The sequence below is a fragment of the Mus pahari genome, chromosome 4 (genome assembly GCF_900095145.1).
Source record: "Mus pahari chromosome 4, PAHARI_EIJ_v1.1, whole genome shotgun sequence".
Classification (NCBI taxonomy): Eukaryota; Metazoa; Chordata; class Mammalia; order Rodentia; family Muridae; genus Mus; species Mus pahari.
In genome coordinates this window covers 101432987-101455905 of record NC_034593.1, presented here as the reverse complement: position 1 = coordinate 101455905, position 22919 = coordinate 101432987, and positions in this window count along the sequence as shown.

The window sequence follows — 22919 nt, the reverse complement described above, 5'->3', positions numbered from 1 at the left end:
CTCTCTTATAGAACACAAGACTACCAGCCCAGAGATGGCACCACCCACAAGGGGACCTCCCCCCTTGATCACTAATTGAGAAAATGCCTTACAGCTGGATCTCATGGAGGCATTTCCCCAACTGAAGCTCCTTTCTCTGTGATAACTCCAGCTATGCCAAGTAGACACAAAACTAACCAGTACAGGGATGTATTTCAATTATTGCTTTATCTTCAAAATTCTGTTTATAAAATTACTTAGTTTAATGAACCCACAGAAAAACAGCAACATGTTATTAATATTTTGTGGTTTTAATATCTCTTCATATTAAATTTTCTTAAAAGTTAAGGCTACATATTAGCTTGCCCTTATTTAGGAATTGTGTGTGTGTGTGTGTGTGTGTGTGTAGAGCTATAGCAGAGTAGCATAGCACTTCCCTCCATACATGAAGCCAGAAGTTCAATGTTCAGCACCTTATACAAACAAATATAAGAAATATATAGGAGCAACTACAAGAGAATTATTGAAATAATTAGAGAAGCTCTGATTGTTAAAACTTGATAATTTAGTTATCTATTGGTGATTAATCCAGAATGATTTCCTAAACAGGCCCCAGGCAAATAATAATTTTAAAGGCTTAAGAATTTCTTCTAAATTAATTAATTTTTAAATCACAACTTTTTAGGAAGCATTTCTGAAGAAGGTTGAGTAAAGTTCTCACTGAGTACATTGTCCTGGGTCTATCAGTGTAGCCTGCTAACATCTTGGACTTAATATTCTACTGCTACTCCCTCTGAAGAGATAGGGTTATTGGAATTCTTGACCCTCTAGAAAGAAAATGTAGTTATTTGTATTTTAGACTTTCAAACATTCCATATCTTTAAATGCAGTAAATTGCTATTAAATTTAATGAAATTTTATAGCATCAAATTCATCATTTTACATTTTTCAAGTTTATTTGAAAACAGTTAAATCAATTATATATCTAAATAGTGGTTGTAGTTAGTTATAAACTAGAAAAATAGACTGTTGTGATGAAAAGAGTAGAAAAAGCAGCAAATAGATCAAATAAATTAATTAATAAATAGTTGGACAAAAATCATCTATATTATAGACAGATTTGTGATAAGAAAAGTTTTTCCCATAGTGGTAATACAGAAATGTTTAAGATCTTGGATAAATGCCTGAATGTGGGTGAAGCTGGCATATTATTGAGCTTCATGGAAGCCACAATATATCATTAGACTACTCAAGACTGTAGCGGAGGGTAGATATTACTCTGTAAAATGGAACATATTTTTGAGGAATTTAAATGACATTCTTCTTTCACACATTTGTGAAAAAGAAATAATTCCAGTTAAAGGAGTGAAGATATTAGATGCATTGTATAAAGTAAAGTATATTCATATTTATGAATTTATTTATTTCACACGCATATAATATATATATTTATATACATATATATGTTTGTGTATTGACTCTGGTAAATTTTATGTATATGTATATAATTATCTTTAAAGTAATGGCAGCAAACAGCTTGAGCAGATGGCTATAATGAAGTGAAGGATAATGGCAATTATGTTTGTATGGAGTGTAATTTATTTTCACAGTCTTGCTCTTTATAACTTTCATGTTTTCAAAAAATATTACTCTCTTCTTATGAAATGAAAAGCCATTGTGATTATGCTTTATAATTTTTTTCATTCACTTAACCCTTGAACAGTTATGGTTGGAGTTTGTGAAATGGCCATGAAAATATATTTTACCCTAACTTAAAACAAACCGATGAAAATACAATATAATTTCAACAAAAAAATCAACTTCAGTAAAACAGGTCAAAATGAGGTAAACTGATAAATTTGAAGTATTTTCTTTTAAATAAAATGTAACAGTTGAGGACAGAGAAGATGACTCAGTAGATAATAGTATATGTTCTGCAAACTTGATGACTTCAGTTCAATTACCCAGGTTGTACTATAGCAGAAGAATAAACAAAGCTCCAAAATTTGTTCTCTCAACAAAGGATGCCTACTGCTACAGGTACCTATATCCACAAACACAAACACTCATACACACTATAATTGATAATAATCATAAAAATTTACAATATCTTATTTAAAAGTATAGGCATATAAATACATGTATATGAGTCCCAGGAAACTCGGGGAGGAGAGCTGGTTTATTGAAATAGGACTAGATCATATAGAATTAGTTCTGCAGAGGGGGAAGGAGGAGGGAAAGGACAAGGAAGTAAGTGCTGCAGCTGAGGCAGGGGCCTTGCAAGAGTTGGCAGCCAGATTAGCAGACTTCTGGTCACATGATTTCTGAGAATCCATTCTCTGTCAGGGAACCAGAAGTTTAACTGGCTTCATCATGACTTTGCCTTTGCCTCTAAGGAACTGAGAATCCACCAGTCTGATATGGGCATCCCACTACTGTCTGGCATCTGGCTTGGGAATCCACAATGTTCTACTCTGACACTCTTAGTGTTAATATTAACTGTTAACCAGCATTTACTGAACAGTCTGTGTTGCTGTCATCACTTTTCATATGTTCCACGAGGTTAATTAAATTGAGCTATAAGAAGCAGCTGGGATTTTTTGTCTATAGAATATCTTGTGTCTTATCCCTGATATGGGAGCAGGTTTCTTAGAGAATATTCTTTTTTTTCTTTTCTTTTATTGGATATTTTCTTTATTAACATTTCAAATGTTATCCCCTTTCCAGGTTTCTCCTCAGGAAACCCCCTATGCCATCCTCCTCCCCCAGCTTCTATGACTCTGCTCCTCCACCCACCACCCACTCTCACCTCCCTGCCCTGGCATTCCCCTACACTAGGGCATCAAGTCTTCACAGGACCAAGGACCTCTCCACCCACTGAAGCCTGACAAAGTCATCCTCTGCTACATATGCAGGTGGAGCCATGTGTCCCTCTATGTGTACTCTTTGGTTGGTGGTTTAGTCCCTGTGAGCTCTGCGGGGGTGGGGGGTCTGGTTGGTTGATGTTGTTGTTCTTCCTATGCTGTTACAAACCCCTACAGCTCCTTCAGTCTTTTCTGTAAGTACACCATTGTGGACCCCATGATCAGTCCAATTGGCTGTGAACCTCCTCCTCTGTATTTGCCAGGCTCTGAAAGACCCTCTTTGGAGACAGATATATCAGGCTCCCGTCAGCATGCATTTCTTGGCATCTGCAATAACATCTGGGTTTGCTGTCTGTATGGGATGTATCCTCATGTGGGGCCAGCCCCGGTTTGGGTTCTTCTTTCTTGTTGGTCCTTCTTGAGGCAGCAGAGTGGGAAGAGCATTGGTATAAGGTAAGACTTTGTCTTACAAGATATTTAGGGTTGCAGTATATTAATAAACAGTTTACTTATTTAAGTCTATTACCTTGCTACTGTAGCTGATCTGCCTTCTATGGTCCTCTGAGGCTAGAAACTGCAGTTTCTGGCACTTAGCACCTCTTGCTCACACTTCAAAGGATTAAGTAAATAGCCTTGGTACTATCTCAGCAGGAAATGGCAGCTCTTTCAACCTGCTAGTCAGAAGTCACAGAGAAAAAAAGAGACACTTACTAGATATGCACTCACTGATAAGTGGATATTAGCCCAGAAACTTAGAATACCCAAGATACATTATGCAAAACAGAAGAAAACCAAGAAGGATGACCATTGTGTGGATACTTCATTCCTCCTTAGAATAAGGAACAAAATACTCATGAAAGGATATAAGTACAGAGACAAAATTTAGAGCTAAGATAAAAGGATGGACTATCCAGAGACTACCCCATCTGTGAATCCATCCCATCATCAGCCACCAAACCTAGATACTAATGCTCATGCCAGCAAGATTCTGCTGAAGGGACCCTGATATTGCGGCATCTTGTAAGGCTATGCCAGTGCCTGGCAAACACCGAAGTGGATGCTCACAGCCAGCTATTGGATGGAACACAGGGTCCCCAATGGAGGAGCTAGAGAAAGTACCCAAGGAACTGAAGGGGGCTGCCACCCTGTAGGTGGAACAACAGTATGAACTAACCAGTACCCCCTGAGCTTGTGTCTCTAGCTGCATATGTAGCAGAAGATGGTCTAATCGGCCATCACTGGGAAGAGAGGCGCCTTGGTCTTGCAAACTTTATATGCTCCAGCACAAGGCAAGGCCTGGGCCAAGTAGTGGGAGTGGGTGGGTAGGGGAGCAGGGGTGGGGGTGGGGTATAGGGAACTTTCAGGATAACATTTGAAATGTAAATAAAGAAAATAATAATAATAAAAAAATTATATGAGAAAAAAATAAAAGTGATTATAGAATTTATTACTAAATAGTAAAAAGTTCCCTATGATAACTATCTAAGGGGAAAAGCAAAAAGATCCTAATTAGGGAAAGGGAAAAGTTCCAGTAAGGGAAAGTCTTCTAAGGGAAAAACATTTTCTAGGTGGGGGAAAAGGAAAAAATACTGTAAGTGGGGAAAAGCAAAATAAAATCTTCTGTTTCTCCTTTCCATCTCTTTGTCCTCAGTACTCATACATCTTTCAGAGTACACGATCACATGATACAAAGTTCATCACAAGTTTACACAAAAAAATCAAATCATAAATTGAAATAGAAGTTTACAATAGAATATGTTTACATGCATATCCATTAGGAGTAATTATCTGGCTAAACATCCGTCACCTGTCTCAGATCCTCAGGCTCACTGATGGTTTAAAACCATAACTGTTATTAGTGAAGTTTTGTATAGATAACCCCAACTAATATTTTATATTCTGTCCTAGCACCTAAAATAAATCATTAGTTTTCTTTTTATGACCTCTGTTTAGTTGTTTTACAACCTCTTGTAATGTGCTCTGAGTAGGAGAAAGTATGGTTACTAATCTAAGAGCAATTAACTGGTGACACTTGGCAGACTGGCAGAATTATCATTGCAGTTTTGACTATTAGAAAAGGACCTAATAGCAGTCCCACTATAGAAGAGCTTAATTATCGCAGATATAATTTTAGGAATTCTTATAGGATCATCATTAAGAATTAAATCATCTATTAGTCTATATAGCATCACTCTAAGACAGATAATAATAATTAACAATAACAGAAAACACATATTAATAGCAGGAGTCTTTCATAAAATGAATCCCTTATAGCCTTGCTTAATAAAGGCAAACCTGTCACAGATTATATAATTATCTGAAGTAGGCCATCTCAGGATGATCATCTGCTAGTTATTAGCTTGTCCCATTAAGGCTCCTGACAGGGCAGTCTCTGGATGGTCTTTCCTTCAGTCGCTGCATCACATTTTGTCTCCATATTTCCTCCTAGGAGTAATTTGTTCCCACTTCTAAGAAGGGCTGAAGCATCCACACTTTGGTCTTCCTTACTATTGCAACTTAAAACTTTGTTTAATTAATTGCATGAAAGACAGTGTTTTAACAGTAGTAATACAATAAAGAATAATTCTAAGAGTAGTTTACCCAAAGGGGGGAAAACTGTCTTGTGGAGGCTAGTTCTCTAGCACCTGTGAGTGGCCATGCTTCTGTCCATGCTTCTGAGAGTCTGTTTATCTCTTACCCAATCACTTGGCTTTCTCTAGCCTAGCTACAAGCATCATTCATTCTTTTTGCTTCTGGTCTTTCTGTTTTAATTTTTATATTCTATTCCTCCTTAACATCCTACAGTATCATATATGGGCAACTTGGAGTTTTGACCCTTTATGCAATTTCTCCTCATTGCACATTGTGAGTTTTGCCTGATAGCTAAATTTTTTTATTTTTAATTTTTTTTTTATTTTTTGTGAACAGCAAAAAAGTACAAAACCAAATAGTGGCTGATGTTAGAGAGGAGGAAAGCATTAACAAAAACTGATTAAAAACAATCTAAGAAACTATGTTAATATATTATTTATTCAATACTCTCTGAAAAGTATAAATTAATATTGACGAATGAGGGAAAAGCACAGAAGAGTGACAATCACCCCAATATAGTGAATGAAAACTATTGTACAGTTTAACTAAGTAATAACCACGTTAAATAATTAACGTTTAGCATACATTTACCCATCGCACAATTATTCTATAAGCCAGTATGTATGACTAGTCATCCAAGAATGCATATCATCACACACTATGTTCACGAGTATCTTGCTCTTTTTGGTGTGATGGATTAAACCCTCTGGGCTTCTACTCAAAGGAACAACTCTATGCTTATTTGTTAAAAGTGGGTATAGACAGTTACTGTGTCAATTTTATGAGCTCACTTTGGACCCAAATCACTTGGCTCAAACTTTTAAAAAGAAACAAACTTTAACAGATTTGGAGTACGCTTCTCTGTAAAATTTCAATCAGCTTTGAGTTTCTGCCCACATATTTGTCCATTCGAAGAAAGGTGCTAGATTGTTTGGGAGAGAATGTGTTCAGTTTCACATCAATTGTCACCAATTCTTACAAAGAACACTTATCAACTCTTAAGCAGATGTCTGCTAGCCTTGAGGCCTCCCCTTAGTAATGTGGGTTCATTGACTTCCTTCTCCTTCAGTTGTGTTTGACATTTTCTTAGCTGAGTCTTATTTTCTTCCCCATGGTATTCAAACTGCAATTTGAATGAAATTTGAATGAAAGCTTCCTTACTGTCTTCACAAATGTCTGTTAGACTGTCTTTTCTTTAACCTGTATACTATATTTCCAGTGGCATGTGGAAACGGAATCTACAAATAAGGTTCAAAAAGTGTTAACAACAATATAAAATATGAGAAGAGTCACATGTTTTTCTAGAATTTCTTGTTCAAAGCTGAGAAAAAATCTAGAGAGGTAAAATGTAACAGAATAATATATTGTTTGGGCCATAGATACCTAATATCATTACTGTGTTTAAACATAACTAATTGACTTACATTAACATAAAATATCATGGTAATGAACTGGATACCTGCTTTATAATGTATACTAAAGTGTTTCTCTACATATTCTGTGCTCTTATAATTTGTTTGCAACATGTTTGGATTTTTTTTTTCTGAGTTGTTTTTCCTTCCTCTACTCCTCTCCAATGGTTCCCAACTCTTCTGCTTCTCTGCCATCTACATCTACTCCATTTCTGTCTCTCATTCGAAAAGAGCAGGTTTCTAAGAGATAACAACAATGAAATAAAATATGAGATAATACATGAATTATCATATCAAATTTGGACAAGTCAAGCCAACAGAAAAAATAAAGAGCCATGTGAATTATACACTCACTTGTTTATGTATATAGAATTCCCATAAAATCATTATTAAACTGAATGTTAGAGAATATATGCAGAAAGTTTGGTGCAGACCTATGTAGGCCTCATGGTTGCTGATTTAGACTCTCTGAGTTCTTATGAGCATTGTTCAGTTGTTTTAGAGGGCCTTGATCTGTTGTCCTCTGTCCCCTCTATCTCCAATTCTGCCTTCATATGTGAGTACTTCCTGAAATTATGAAGGGAGGGCTTTGATGGAGACATTTCATTTAGATCCACGTGTTCCAATGTATCCCCTTCCTCTCCTATCTAATGTCTTTTTGTGGGTTTCTGCATTTGTACCAATCTACTGCAGGAGAAGGCTCCCTGATAATGGCTGAATAAGTCACCAGGCATATTTATATTTCCAGGGGTTTTTAAAGAAAACATTTATGTTTTAATTAGTCTGTTAGACTAGTGAGAATTTGTCTGATTTCTCTTGCCGATCCTAGTAAAGAAATATAGATGATTATCGTACATAGTAAAGTAAGAAATTCCCAAAGTAAACAAAATGCAAGGTGTATTGCCAATATGCCAAAAATCATTAATATTAATGTGTAATTGACTGCCTTTTCAAAACATAGCAATACATTATACTATTTAATTTTACATGTGTTTTGTTAGAATGTAATTCCCAAGCTCCGAGTTATATTAATGTTAGAATAATAAAAACTTTTACACCATGAAAGAATGATGATATTAAATGACAGTTCAATAAAAGTCTACTTGGTAGGATGTGTTTGGAAGAGCAGAAAAAAATTGATGAAGGAAACAGCAACTGTAAACTACTTATGAAAACAGAATGTTACTTACAGTGATTTTGCAAGGCTTTAGTGAAACAAGTAACCTAGTTAGTTTTTAATATGTTTGTGTGTCTGTATATATATATATATATATATATATATATATATATATATATATATATTTCCTTTTTGGTTAAGTTGAGTGCAGTGAATATTTTTTGTTTCATTGTGCATTAAAAAATAAAGATGTGATTATTGCACCCCAATGAAAAAAATTCCAACTGAAATAGGGAAGATTCTGTTTTCTGAACAAGTTGAAACATTTGCTACAAATTGTAATGATGTAATCTCAAATGTACTTTATGGCCATTAAGTTACTCACTCCAGTTCATCTAAAGATGCCAGATATTCCAGTTCTTGGAGTTATATATAACCTTCAAATATATTTTTGATTAATGAAATCCTAAAATACATTTTTCTTCATATACTTATCTTTTCATTTATCTATGCATTAATCTCCTGGCAAATAAGTTCATATACAGTTTCACAAGACAGATTTTTTTTCACTAAGAATTTTCATTAATAAATATATTTTATTTAATTGGTATTATAGTCCACTGATTTTTGAGATTATAATTTAGTTACCATAGTTCCCCTTTCCATTTTTTTCTTAACACTCTTCCCATAAATCCCTCCTGTTCCACCTTCAAAATCATGACGTCTTTATTATTACTTCTTATTATTGTATGCAGTATTTCTCAGCTATTGTGTTGTAACCTCTTCAGGAGTTGAATAACTTTCCACAGGGATCACCGAAGACCATTGAAAAATGCTAATATTTACAATATAATACATAAAACTAGCAAACTTACCATTATGGAGTTGTAATGAAATACGAAAAATGAAATAACTTTTTGATTTTTCATCCCCACAACAAGTATTAAAGAGTCACAGTGTTGGGAAGGTTGAGAACGACTATTTTCAATAGTCCTCCTTTTTGACATGACTGAACAGGTCATGAGTGCATAAGAGCTTCTATTGAGTTGACTGTGATTTTTCTCCCCAATTTCTACTATGTCTTTATGTACTGTGAACATGAAGCTTTAGGTACTCACAGCACAATGCACACAGCATTTTTCATTTTGTTGTGAATTTTTTATTTGATGCAGTGGTTGTAACAAATAGATGTTGGAATCTTACCATTTTTAATTTTCATTATGTTTTGTTCAATAAATCTTTCTAAATCCTTAATCATGGATTTTTGAAACTATTATGTTTATTTGTTACTGAATTTATGCATATGTATGTGGTTAATGTGTACACTTATATTGTTTGTGTAACTATAAACACCTGATTTTGTATAAGAATATATTTTATATATGTAATATACATAAAGATGAATTGGAAAATACATATAATATATTATACTTATGTATGTATGTATATCATATCATATGTATGTATGATGTGTATATATCATATGTATATGTATTAATTCATATGTAGTATCATACATACTTTATAGAATTATCTTTATATATGTTTTATATATACATATATGCTTATATAAATGCAGGTGTTTATAGCTATACAGATAAAATATGTGCATATATTAACCACATGCATATGAATATATCAGAATTCTGATGAAGTAAAAACAATCATTATGTAGTTTAAATTTGCTTGAGCTATTAAAAAACTTAAGCAATTAACATGTATCTTATATTTATTTAACAAAGTTCATACCAAATTAGTGATTATAATTGGTTATTTAAATATATTTCAGTTTTACTTTTGATTTATTAATTCATATTTGCATACACCTCTTTAAAATCTTGTAAACTTTTTTCATCATGAGTTAATATAATTATAAACCAGGATGTTATAGTTAAAATTCTCATGGGAAGCTGTTTTTAAGACAATATAAACAGGAACTAATTTGCCTTATTATTTTTAAAACCTGTAATACCTAGACACTAGCTAGAATAACGTTCTGCTTTAACAGATTGAAGGTTGAAGATCTCCTGATATAAATTCACACTACATGTGCCATTCAAAGAAACACCATTGTTTCAATTTAAATATCCCCCAAATTCTGATATACTATTAAAACATTCCATCTGAAATGTAACAGCAAGTTTCCAAATAAAGAGCAAGATGTATCTGAAAGAAAATTGAAAATGAGGAATACTTTTAGACTCAATATATGAATTGCATTGTCCAAAACATTCATTCCTGGAATTTCATATGCAGAGCATACATAATTCTTTGTTCATTGAGTATTTTATGGTTAAAGGGAATGACCAAAATTTGTTATTTTATTTAGCCAGTAGTTAGTTACATACAAGGACTCGCTTTGTAGACATGACTGGCCTTGAACTCAGAGAGATCCTTCTGCATTAGCATATAAAGTACTGAGATTAAAGGTGTGCACTGTATGCCTGGCTTCTCACATGATTATTTGTAAAGGGAGTATAGATAAAATAATAAAGGTCAACCTTCAGCACTTTTGAGTGCAGTAAAAAGAATTTTAGAAAACAAAATTATATTTTTTTCAGGAATCAATTTCTTTTTTACTTTACACGTGTGTGTGTGTGTGTGTGTGTGTGTGTGTGTGTGTGTGTATGCGTGTGTGTGTGTGTGTGTGTGTGTGTGTGTGTGTGATTGTTTCTGGGTATCTGAATATGAGCTAAAGGGTCAAGAGAATTCAGCAGGGGATTTTANGTGTGTGTGTGTGTGTGTGTGTGTGTGTGTGTGTGATTGTTTCTGGGTATCTGAATATGAGCTAAAGGGTCAAGAGAATTCAGCAGGGGATTTTAGATTTCCTGGAGTTGGAATTTGATACATTTGTGAGCCAAATGTTATAGGTGCTGGTAACTGAATTGATATTCTGAGTATGAAATCTTAGCTAGCAAATATTCTCACTAACTCTAAGAATCAACTTTATAAACAGTAACAACTTGACATTTATGTGTTTATATATTAGGAAGTTTCTACTTTCACATCATTTTTTAAATCTCTGTTATTTATTGTTTTGGAAAATTTGACCCACATGTTCTAGTAAATATGATGGATGAAAGTCTGAAGGACTTTGGAAAAGGCTGAAGTTGTGAGACCTCCTGTTTAACACAAGTGTAACTGGAAATTCTAAAAGATTATTGTGTATAAGATACTTTTGCGGGTTGTTTCTTGGATGCTAACATTTTTTAAATTAAAAGGAAAAGCAATAGCCTAAATCAGTAAGGAAACAAAAAGAAAACAATATTATTTGTAAACAGCCTGTTCCACAGTGTTTTCAAATACCAAAAGAAAATGTCTTATTTTATTTCTATAATTTCAATATTTTTACAAGAAATAAGTTATTTCTTAGTACCTAGTCTACATATGAATACAACCCATATATTATTTACAAATTGTATAAATACAAATTTTATAATACAAATTGCATGTCTGAAGCTTGCACAGAGTCCTTTTTCTATTTGCTGATTGATAACATCACTAGACTCACATACCTTTTGTATGACACTATGTATACTTTTGGAGTGATTTTATCGCCAGTAAGTTATGGAGTTATATCCTCAATTATTTATTATATCTTTTTAAAAAATGTATCAGTTTTAAATTACTTATTTTTATAATTTTATGTTTATAGGCATTGGTGTTTTGCTTGCCTGTATGCCTTTGTAAGGGTCTCAGGTTCAATGGAACTGGAATCACAGTATTGTGAGTTACCATTTGAGTGCTTGGAATTGAACCCAGATACTTTGGAAGAGCAGCCATTGAGATTTATTTCCATCCCCATTTACTGGATCTTAGTCAGACTTATGCAACTGTATTCTTCAATCACATTTTGTATTCTCCAATGTTTACTAATTTGATCAAAAGTCATTGCCTCATTACTGTTTGTATGTCTTTACGTACCAGTACAAGTGTTAATTGTACCATTTACAGTTGACAACTTCCTGTATCTTCAAATGTATCAGTGCATGTGTTGGATGTATATGAAAATAAGTGTATGTAAAAAATGCACATATATTTCTCATGTTATTATACAACTTGCCTCATATCTGTTTCTGTTTATACACACACACACACACACACACACACACACACATATACACACACCAACATTCCTATATCTCTTGGACATGCACACATTATCTTTCTTATCATTCAGATTTAATTCTTATATATTAGAAAGGTGAAATGATTTAAACACCACCTTCCTATAAATGTCTTGTCTAAGAAACATTTTCAAGATATAACAAGGAAAGGCTGTCTTACTTTTCATGTAAAAAAAAACCTGAAAGCATAGAGACACAGGACATATCCACAGGGAAAATTCAGGACACCCAGTTTTCCCTCTAGGTTTTCTCTGCTTGTATATTGATGTGACATAACCTGACAGCAATATTATACATTATTACAATATTAACACATTTTTTAATATCTGACACCCACATAAAATGCTGTGAGTGTTGGTGCATATTATAATGCCACTACTGAGTAGCCAAATATTGGTGGTTTCTAGTCATTTCTTGGTAACAAGTCTAGCCAAATTATTGAGTTTCAAGCTCAGTTAGAAAGCCAGTATTATTGTCACTAACCACAAAATTTTATATAATTAAATAAAACTCACATTATTTTGAAACCATGTGATGAAAAACAAGAAAAAGTAGACACAGTATGTTTCATATCTGTATATATATATATATATATATATATATATATATATATATATATCACAAATATATATATATATATATATATACACACACACACATATACACATATTATAAAAGGGACAGTCTTTCAAAACCTTTTTGAAAGTATATATATATTTTTTTTCAATATATATATTTATATATATATTGAAAGACTTTTTAAAGATGAGAGTATAAAGAGTCTTTAATAAGCAAGTCTTGGTAGAAGATGATTTTGGAGGGTGAGCCTTTGAGAAGAATTTTGAGAAATAAGCCCATCTTCTTTCTTCTTTTAGACTTCCTGACAGCCCTAATGTAAAAAAAAAAAAAAAAATGTTCTATTGAGCATTCCATGTCATAATATTCTGCTTTCAAAGCCACAAAGTAATGGGCATCCTAACTACTGCCTGTAACTTCTGACACCATTGGACTAGTTCCTTATTTTAATCAGCATGCCCATTTAGAGTTAGAAGAAGCTAAAAAGAAATGGTTTAAATCTTATCTATCAGTTTTTTTTTTCCTCTGTAGAGATCCTCTCTTGCCATCTTGATGGACTTTTTAAAAGGCAATAATTATGCAATGTGTACAATAAAGGGATGAAGATCATATTCCACCTACTGTGATAAGGATATTCTTCTTAAAGAATTTCTGCAAGGAAATCATCTCAGACATACACATATATTTATATTTATTTTTTCTACTATATCTATATGGATTCAGAAATATATGTTACTTTTTAAATTGTATTCGAATATCATTTAATTGTGTTGGAAAATTGTTTGAGCCACAACCATCGAGAATATTTTCAGTTGAAACATAATTCCACCAAATATGTCAGCTTCATTGTGTTTTATCTTGAATGTTTCTCTATCATCTGTGATACATCAGGTTTACTTCTTCTATTTGCTGACATAGACTTTAAATGAGTCATGTCTTTAGCAAGTACCATTTAGTTCTAGAATGCCTTCTGAAAATAGAGACTGTCAACATGCTTGTTTGTACTTAAGTGTCAAATGTCCTAGGCTATCTTCTCTGACAGACCAAGTAAATACATGTACTCATCAATGCGAAAATATAAAGAAATGTAGAGACATATTTGCATATAGCCTCCTCAATGATTATTACAGTATTAATCAAAATATGACTTTATACTCATGTTTCTAATTCCATAGAATCTAAGGAGTCATTCTGACATTTAAAATTTCATAAGTTCAAAGGGCTGCTGAATCAGTGAAACAGAAAACATCATCTAATTAATCAATAAATTTTCTCTCTACATAGATAACTGAAACAATGAATAACTAAAATATGATTTATTGAAAAGACTATATGTTCTCTACATAATTTGCTTAACATTTCTATTAAATTCATTCAACTATATATGCCTGTGCTGTTTCTGTTTCCATTTTGACTCCATTAAATTCATGTATATAATTTTGTCAATATCAAATTTTCTTGACTATTTAAACCTCAAATAGTATACATAGAAATGATGTAATGTAAGTCATTCAACTTTACTCGCCTTTTTTAAGGGGGTGGGTGTGTTGGCTGGCTTAGGTTTTTGACTATTTTACATATACATGGTAAAAAAAAATAGTCAATGTTTCCAAAATAATATTTGATGTTTTACTCAGCTGTTAAACCAATAAACGAAATTAGCTACCACTGACAACTTAGACATAACTTTAAACCATGAGCAGGTATCATCTTGGTGCTTATATTTTTAAAATTACAGTTACTGAATATAGTTGTGTGTGTTCTGCATTGTGGAGAATGCCATGGAACACATGTGAAGGTTAGAGATAAGGAAGAGAATCAACAAAGTAACTTTTGTTTGAAAATGGCATGATGACTCTCAATACCTTGTATGCTAATTTAAGTGAATTAACTGAAAAAGGACTGAAAATTTCAATGGAATTTTTACACTGAGAAATAGAAAATTAAAATATGTTTCCACCTATGTTTTCATGAGTAAGCTCACTTCCTTATAGGATAATGATTTGGGAATGAATTAAAATTCTTACTATATTTTCTTTCTGAAAACTTTATAAGTTTTACACTATAGTTGGGAATGCACAAATATGCTTAGCTTATATCAGAAAGGTTTTACTACACAATCACTTTTTTTGCATTCTTCACAAATTTAATACTAACATGTCAACTGTAAATTTCAAGCAATGATAATTTCCACAATGCAGAAAATACATCTGAAAATAATAACTATATATCACATTGGTTTTACATTGTCAACACCATGGACAAAAATTTAGCTTTTCTTTCATTATTTTTATTTTGCACTAAGTCCACATGGAATCATGATTAAACTTCTATTCACTAAATTCACAATCAAAACAATAACATTGTAATTTATCAGATTTAAAAAGCATATTGCCTATCATGTATAAATTCATATTTAAATCATTGTTTTTATAGTGTTAGATACTTAGACCAAAATTTTTGATTTTCAGAAATAACAAACAACTGAACAGTCATCCAATTTACTTATTTTGAATTATAAGAAAGAACTCTAAATGCATGCGGTGGTGAATACAGTTTTGCAGGGGAAAATTAGATGTCCATCACCTTTTTTCATGGGCTGCTCATTACTTAGTCTTTTTTTTTTTAATTTATTTTATACTCCAGATATTATTCCCCTCCTGGTCCACCATCTGACTGTTCCACATCCCATACCTCCCTCACAGCCCCTGTCTCCACAAGGATGTCACAACCCCTGACCGCCACCTAACCAGACCTCTAAACTCCCTGGGGACTCCAGGCTCTTGAGGGTTAGGTGCATTTTCTCTGACTAAACTCGGACTCAGCAGTCCTCTGATGTATATGTTATGGGGGCCTCATATGAGTTAGTGTATACTGCCTGGTAGGTGTTACTATATCTGAGATATCTCAGGGGTCCAGGTTAACTGAGTCTGCTAATCCTCCTATAGGGTAGCCCTCTTCCTTAGCTTCTTCCAGCTTTCCCCTAATTCACAGTGGTCAGCAGCTTGGGTGCATACAAGTATCTGCATCTTACTCTTTCAGCTCCTTGTTGGGTCTTTTGGAGGACTGTAAATGGTTGGGAGAATCACCATCCCTTACCTTAAGTTTACTACAGAGCAATAATGATAAAAATTTCATGGTATTTATACAGAGAAAGACACATTGATCAATGGAATAGAATTGAAAACCAAGAAAAGCACACATTTACGTGCACTCAGGACTCAAAGATAGGGACCTTAGATGAAATACCCTACAGTGTGGAGACTGAACCTGTAGAACTCACCTCCAACAGAAAGACAGGGAATCAAGTGAGAGATGGAGTTGCCATCCCACAGTCAAAACTCTGACCCACAATTGTTCCTGTCTGAAAGAACTGCAGGAATGGAAATGGAGAGGATTCTGAGGAAAAGAAGGTCCAGTGACAGGCCCAAAGTGGGATCCAACTCAAGGGGCGTTCCCAAGGCAGAACACTATTACTGAGGATATGGAGTGCTCAGAAAAAGGAACCTATCATGACACAATTTTTAAAACAAATATTATTTGTATGTATATGTGTATATATGTAGCTGCAATGAATGAAAAAGAAAGTTATGACTTAAATAAAAGCAAAAGATAAAAATAATAAAACTACACTATTTTCTTGTGTAACTGCTATCCTATAATCTATGCCACTAGTAGTCAACAGCAACAAAAATTATAATTAGGTATCTGTTTCCATTTAGATGACAGAGTGATGATAATAAATCATGATTAGTACAGGAAACTGAATGGAAATCTGTGGGATGCTAATTGTTCTCTGCTATTGCTCTGTGATAATGTTTCACAAATGCTGTTTAAAATGAGTCCAATAAGACATGGTGTAATCTTCTTGGTACTTTGGCTTCTATATAGGTTTCTAAATGCTCTAAGGAAAGCCAGTGTTAAAAAGCACGCTGCTGAAAGTGTGAGCCTTCATTATAAACTTGTAGAGGAAGCATAATCCCCAGAAATCGCAATCCACTATATAACTGGATTTTAATTCTTTTTGTTCTCATTTTAGTATATCTTGACTAGAATTATTAATAATTATTTGAATACATGTCTGAGCATACAAATGCTACTTGCATGGTGTTATGAACTTCTGAATATGAAAACAGATAAGATAAAAAAAATCTATTGGGAGGAAAGGGTTTGAAATCATCCTTTCAGCTTTGTGGGCATGGTAATTTCAGGAAACACAAAGAAAGGCAGAATGAAAAGCATGTTTAAGATGTATGAGAGAAACAGTTCAAGTGCAAGCCTAAAAGAAAGAAATCGTAACAAACTTATTCTAAATGCAAATTTATCAGCATAAGCCACTTGAAGAACAAAATACTTAGCTTTCTATGTTTTTTTACTGAGGTTACTTTGCTTAGTGGTTCTTTTAAAACAACATGTATATGTTGTTGATTAACACCTTATTTTTATTAATGATTAATAATATTATTTTGTGATCCTAAAGGTTAATTAAAAGTAATGGCAATGTATAAATTATAATTCTCATCAAATTCATCTTTCATTAAAATATGTATACTTCATTCACAAAAACACAAGTAAATGAGTATATATGATATATATTATAAATTTGTTTGTTTTAAAAATTTTAGAAATTATGATTACATTATTTCTTCATTCCATTCCCACCTTCATGCCTCCCGTGTACCTGTTCTTGCTCTTTCATATTTGGTCTTTCTTTTTTTAATATTTGTAACACACATGTGTGTATGTCAGAAGCTTTACCAGCATGATTACACAAAAATTAATATACATGACCAGAAGATGGAAAAATAGGCAAGAAAAAGTAGACAGGGAAAAACTTCTGATGCCTCAACCGTGCACAAAGAACTAAAGATGACTGAGTGAGGGTAAGATTAAGATAAATGCTTTTGCCTAGTGAAGAATAGAAAAATTGGTCACCTACTAACAAAGCTCAACCCTGAAAACACATACAGTAAAATAATACACACGAAGATAGTTGCATACATGTACTTACAATAATTTTTAAAAGTAAATGTATACTAACTTAGTTTAAATGTTGACACTTATACCAATAGGTGTTCTATATAGTGAAAAGAAATTCTCATACTTGATATTTAGTTCAAGTATTTCTCTGACTCAAAGCAGAATTTAGTTTTATTTTAACTACACCGCTCTTACTCAAACTGATTGCTCAGTTTCTTTTGCAATATATCTATAACTGCATAAATTTTTCCTTTTTTGGAAATGGTAAGTTCATAATCATTCCCTTTACTCCCTCCAAAGATTCTGAAATCCTGCTTCTTGCTTTCTTTCAAACTGATAGTATTTCTTCCACTAAGTGTTAACTACATGCAGAAGGTAAACCTATATAACTACAGAACTCTAATTATAGTATCTTCATTGTTTATACTTTTCCTCTTATGTATATATTCATAGGTGACCATTTTTATTGCCTAATCATTCCTTAAAACTTTCGCACGGAAGAAATTTCTTCCACTCTTAGCATTCCTTGGTTGTGTAAGATCAAGGTCCTTATGGACTTTCTTCCATCTTCTTTGGTATGCCATTGTTTTTGCCTTGTTTAGCTTATGTGTAGAATCCATTATCTCATAGAGAAAAATTTTGTCTCAAATCTTTGTTTTCTTTTTTTAGTTAATCTACCATCCAGTTCTATATTCATTTAAGGCAATATGACAAAATTGTAACTAAAATGACATAGTGTAGGTTGTAATTCAAGATTAAGTGTAGACATACTGTTCTCTTAAAAAATGGACTCAGTCAATTCATTTTAACCAAATAATTAAAAAAAAAAAAAAACTAAGGAAAACTTATTCCATCCAAATTCAGTAAGTTTAGGGTTATATAGATTTGGAAATTTTATCATCTTTAGTATAATTTCTTCCTCTGTTTACTCCAAAACCATCTGGTGTCATTTATTGACCTTTGTGGCATGGGGGTGAAATAAACTTTGTTTGGGTTAAACCAGTGAAATATTGAGGTAGATTTTTACTGAAGTTCAACTTACTAATTGACAATTCTGCATATATTTAGTAGCTTTAAATAGGTTTCACAGTCACAAGAATGTTAAAAGTCATTGATTAGATTCTAAATTTTACTATCTAATTTTTTTCTGATTTACTGTTTTTTCTGTTATTTTCCCAATTTTATGGTACTTCATTAGACCACTATGTAAGATATCTTTCATTTGTCTTCACTCTATAATTCAATTGTTCCTCATATATTTTGTTTTTTCTGTTATTTTCCCAATTTTATGGTACTTCATTAGACCACTATATAAGATATCTTTCATTTGTCTTCACTCTATAATTCAATTGTTCCTCACATATTTTTTCTGATGTATGCCAACATACCATAAATTACTTCCCTACACTCAAATCTATTTTAAATAGAATTAGAATCTAGGTACAATATGTTATTGCAAGAATACAATGTAGAACCAAGCTCAAAGAACATAGAAACTCAACTTACAAAATTGTTAGATATTACAGGATTATAGAGTTTGCAGACATCAACAATTGCCATACTGAAGAGTGAGAACAGCCACAGAGAACTTAACATAAGTTGCCACTGTGAAGAATCTAACTCACGGGATTCATGGAAAATCACTTACAACAGAATTTAAACTGAGGAGAGGGTCATTAGAAAAAACTCAGACTTTTATTTACTTTTGTCTCTCAATCCTTGCATCTTTTGCTATGTATTTTCCATAACTCAAATGTAGCACCTGATATAGCTCATGCTCAATGAGGCCATCTACTGAGCCTCCTGAAAACAAACTGAGAGAAAGAAATAGGAAGCATTGAGTTATAGGTTGAGCTCCACAGATATAATAAACAGAATGGGTAATGTTTTGTGATAATAAAATAATTCTTTAATATCTTATTATTGATAGTGAGTCTGTAGACTTAAGGAATACAGAAAAATGAGGAAGAGTTAAAAAAATTACAAAGAGTGCTAGGAACTATACTGGGAAATAGTTCTCACTCAATATTGTGACATTGGGTTAAGATACTCATGTGAGAAAAGAGTATTTAAGAAATATCCATTCTTTGTTGTTGTTGTTGATGTTGTTTTTGTTGTTGTTTTGGCTTGGTTTTTGGTTTTTCGAGACAGGGTTTCTCTGTGTAGCCCGGGCTGTCCTGGAACTCACTTTTGTAGACCAGGCTGGCCTCAAACTCAGAAATCCGCCTGCCTCTGCCTCCCAAGTGCTGGGATTAAAGGCGTGCGCCACCACTGCCCAGCTAGAAATATCTATTCTTATATTTGTACCCCAAGTAGAGCAAAAGATTTGTGACTCGTTTTACAGAGGCGCTGTATGTTTAGGCCTGAAAGGCAAACGGAAGTGTGGATTTGGAACGACAATCAGCCACCCTTCGACTTTGTGCTCTGGGTTCTTGCTTTTCATTGCTGTGGTGAAGATTGTGACCAAAAGCCAATTTGGAAGCAATGGACTTACATGGCTTACAAGTTAAAATCTAATACCAGGGGAACTGAAGGCGAGAAATCAAAGCAGAATCTTTATTCAAGAAATGAAGCAGCAACAATGGAAGAGTACTGGTTATGGTCTTGCTCATGATGGCTTGGTCAAACTGCTTTCCATTATAACATTGGGCCTCTTGCCCAGGGATGAAACTGACCATAGTGAATTGAGCCTACCTCTATAAATCAAGAAAACACCCGACACAGTTGTCTACAAACTAATGTATTGTGGGGATTAACTAAAAAAAAATAGCCAAGAATTACACTGGATATGAATGAAAACTAACACAGTACTATTCATGTTGAGTTTTTTCTTTCAAATGAAATAAATTAAAATGAATTTGTATGAAATATTCGGCATAATTTTCTTCTTATTAGGAAAATGCTGAATTGGTATCAGAAGGTTGAAAATGAGCAGCATAAGTAATAGTGGAGGATAAGGTAGGGAAGATATCAAGTAGTTCAGAGTTTTCTAAACTGAAAACTGGAGATATTTCAAGGAGAAGCACTATGGAACATCAAAAAATTTAAAGACTGTGACATTACAGAAGAGTCTCTACATGAATCACTTAGTGATTGTGCTCAGAGTCTGGTAGAAGTTCCAACCATTTCTCTATATTATACTATATCATGGGAGCATCACACTGAAATACATTACATCTCTCTGAATTGCAAATATGATTTTAAATATTAAACATTTTCTGATTAATAAAAGTAAAGGAATCTGTGAGGACAGAAAGATGGTTCATGCAATCAAAGTGTTTGCTAGACAAACCTAAGAGCCTGAGTTCAATCTCCAAAATCGACGGTTGAATGTGAGAACTGACTCATAAAAGTGAATGTAGTTAAGATTCAGTAATATGGGATTTTGAATAAAAAATTTCATTACACTAAAGCTCTAAATTAATAATAATTAATGTGTGAAAATATATATTGTAATATATTATTATTATAACAATATTGCAAAGTTAATCTTCATCTTCTTTCCCTTTCTTTTTCCTTTCCTTCAGTTTTCTTTTGATAGACAACAGGATTTAGAATCTGGAGAAAAGAAAGAAGGGGCAACAAAAGGGTCATGATTTCCACAGGACAGTAGTTTTCTCTCTGTGGAGACCAGGGAGAAATAACCTCATCAATGAGAGGTCATTTGACCATGACACTGATGCAGAAAATACTGAAATAGAGAATGCCTTTAATGGAAAGGTGCTGCCTTCTTAATAGTAGGTTTCATTAGTATATTCTGTTCAAATTGTGAGGGCAGATTTCAGTTGAGGAAGGTTAATTAGAAGTCTGATAAATTTAGATGTTTTCCCTAAAGCTGAATGAAATAGCTCAAGTATAAAATATTCATATACTAAATATCTGTACACTTCCATATTTTTAATGTTAATGGGATTTACTAGTACATTTCCATATTTTTAATGTTAATGGGATTCCACTAGATGTGGAAATGAAATTTCCTTTTTTCATAATGTGTTTGTTCCTATTTATAATTGTTTGTGTTTAATTTGTATTTGAAATAATTAAAAATTAAACATGCCCATTGATTGCAACATAAATATGAATATTATGTTAATATTGTGAAAAAGTCTAAATATTAAAATAATGTTTTAATTATTAATCATAGATATATTTTGAGTTATTGATACCTAGCTTTTATCTAACATTTTTTCACATATATTTTTACATATGAAAATAATTTCATATATATATATATGTATACATATGTATGTATATATACATATATTTATACACACACACATATATATACAATATATATATACATACATACACACACACACACACATATATATATATATATATATATATATATATATATATATATATATATAGAGAGAGAGAGAGAGAGAGAGAGAGAGAGAGAGAGGAAGGGAGACATGGGCATTGCATGAGCATACATGTTCCCATGGGGGATAGTTGTGGCACTGGATCTCCTGAAACTAGAGATACAGATTGTTGTAAGATATGACCTCAAGGCTAAGAGTAGACCCCTCATGTTGTGAAAGAAATATACGTGCTTAACCATTTCGTCATCCATCCCTCTAGACTTAGCAGCACCTTTTTCTGTATTAGAATGTGCTCAATTCATTAGAATGTGCTCAATTCAAGATCACGAGTTTGTTAAAAATTATCATATCTATTTATGTAAATATATGACCATGTATAGGTACAATTGTCTATCCACTCTGTCTGTGTGTCTGTGTGTACGTTTGTGTGGTATTGTTGTGTACACATGCCTACATTTTGGTGTGTAGACACTGATACAGGTTTTTACACTTGCGTGCAGATGGATATTTGTTGTCTTGTCCAATCATCATTCACTTTATATTTCTGAAATCATTACCGTACTGAAAGCAGAGTTCATCAAATTTTCTAGACTAGAGAACTGGCAAGCTACCCCTGCTGGCATTACAAGTGTGCCCGGTTATGCTGGGCTTTTAGAAAGGGGATGGGTATCTGAACCCAAGTTCTCTGACAGGCACTTTAATACGACATCCATCTTAGCACATAGCACCTGCTATTTTAACATGCTAGGTTTTAAGAGAGAGTTCATCAAAGATTTGATATTCCTCCTCAGTTTTCTCTTCTTTTTATCCAAATGTAAATGTCAAATTTATTTGACTACATTACTATGCAAGATATAGGAATTCTGGAATATATATTAGGATTGCTACCTGTTTGGGGACCCTGTCAGTAGGAGAAATTACATAGACATATATTATCCTTACAGTGC